Source organism: Furipterus horrens, unplaced genomic scaffold (assembly GCF_987537825.1).
Source record: "Furipterus horrens unplaced genomic scaffold, mFurHor1.1.pri manual_scaffold_10, whole genome shotgun sequence".
NCBI classification, from domain to species: domain Eukaryota; kingdom Metazoa; phylum Chordata; class Mammalia; order Chiroptera; family Furipteridae; genus Furipterus; species Furipterus horrens.
The window spans coordinates 92,420,071-92,421,989 of NW_028327180.1; the positions used below are offsets into that span (position 1 = coordinate 92,420,071).

At 37.1% G+C, this 1,919-nt stretch overlaps 1 pseudogene; it reads right to left on the minus strand.

Moving 5' to 3' along the window:
• Positions 1-1,370: 1,370 nt before the first annotated feature.
• Positions 1,371-1,706, minus strand: LOC150000976 (cytochrome b-c1 complex subunit 7 pseudogene; annotated as a pseudogene).
• Between the last annotated feature and the right edge of the window lie 213 nt (positions 1,707-1,919).

Consider the following 1,919-nt stretch of genomic DNA (forward strand, 5'->3'; position numbering starts at 1 on the left):
ATTTTGCTATAAAAGTATATATGAACCTGAAGGTTTGCATCCTTGGGCTGCTGAGTGATCTCGGATAAATGTCATTAAGTTTAAGAATTGATAACATCGTGGTTTCTCTGCTGAGTGACTTTTTTTTTTTTTCAAATGTTTTAGAGAACCCAAGCTCATTCTCCTCTCCCCCTGTACTCCATAACCACATCAGCACAGATAAGCCATTGTTGAAAATGCTGGAGTCAAGAGCACATTGATCTTTCATAGTAGAAGCAATTTCCTGTTTTCAAAACTTATAATGAGTTTTTAAAACTACAAACAAATCTAATATATCCACAGTAGAGATTACAGAGTTGGATGACTGCAGACAAACTGACGTTTAAACTATTGTAACCTTCTCTAACATTCTATTGTTGATCTGCCAGGCACTTCCTCTGCTTAGTGTGAAGAGGATCTAGAAGAGATACACACGTTTCCTAAACTATATGGCCTACAGCTGAAATTTGTACGTAATTTACATTCATTTGAAAAAGGAACACCCTGACTTCTTAGTCTCCAAAATATTTTAAAGATTACTTTTTATTTTAAAACATGAGAAAAAGAAATTTGTTCTTTTTATGGGACTAATGTTCTAATACTGTAGTTGTGCTGTGAAAATACTCAGGACCAATTTTTCCCTCCAAATAGAAGATATGTGTTGTTGTTTAGTTATTGAAAGATTTCTGATATGCTGAAACCTTAAGAAGATTTTTAGATTTTCAACTTGAAGATTATTTTCTTTTAGAAATTCAGCAGCAATACCACCTCTACCAGTAATAATACAGCTATGATCACATTAAAGAGGATTGAAATACACCATCCGTACTTCACGTTATCATATGCTTTATAATTCGTCATGAAATAAAATGAGGAAGTACATTTCTACTAACTATGTGCCATATTGAGCTACCCTTCTCCATCCCCCACACCATCTACTCTATTTTATTTCCAGTAGGGCTACCACACTTGCTGAGGCCTTTGCCACTTAACCGCTGGGCTGATGCAGGTGTTTCCTTGAGGATCTCCTCGTTGCCTTCCAGTTTGTCCACTCTACCTGACATATCTCTGTCAGGTTAATATTCCCAAAAGACTATCTGATCATTTTATCAGGACAAGGTGGCCTGCTTTCATGAGCTTTGTTATCTAGAATCTAGGAGAGACATTTGAAGTGGGACATAAGAGACTAAATGGGTCCAGGACTGAAATAGTAGAGGGTTGATTTTTTTTTTTGAAAAGTTATAATAGATATTTATTTAGAGTAATATATTTGCACCCCAGATGGACAATTCAGGTTTATCCAATGTCATTAAAATACCGAAGACATGCACCCACGAATTTTGATTACATGATTATTTCTTTGCCCCTTCTTCTCTTTCTTTTCTTTCCTAAATGACCTCTTCCAGGTATGGTTCAAGGCAGGGTTTATCTTCCTTGAATTTTGTTCACTGCTCTTTAGGCAAGATCTGCTGCCTCACGGACAGGTCCAGTGCTCTCTTAATGTGAAGCACCCCATCATTATAAAGGTTCTCAGTAAGTCTTCTTAGGGCTTCTTTTACATTATCACTCACATGTATTGTATCATCTCACATTAACCCTAGTTTATTGAATCCTGCAGCACCATAATACCATTTTTGAATACCTTCCAGCCACCGGCCTGATGCTGGGGCAGCTGGCCTGCTCACCATTTTGACCGGACACTTAGAGTTGACTATTGATAGTCAAAGGAGAAATGCGTTTCCTTGATGACTTACAGTTTCCATCCCAGCTTACTGAAACTCCTCCACCAAAAGTCAAAATAAATTTTCATTTACTTAACCATGTTCCAGGAAGGTTTTATTACTTAACAATGATAATTGAACTTCATTTTTTTACCTCTGCTGCTGCTCTCATCCCCTCTC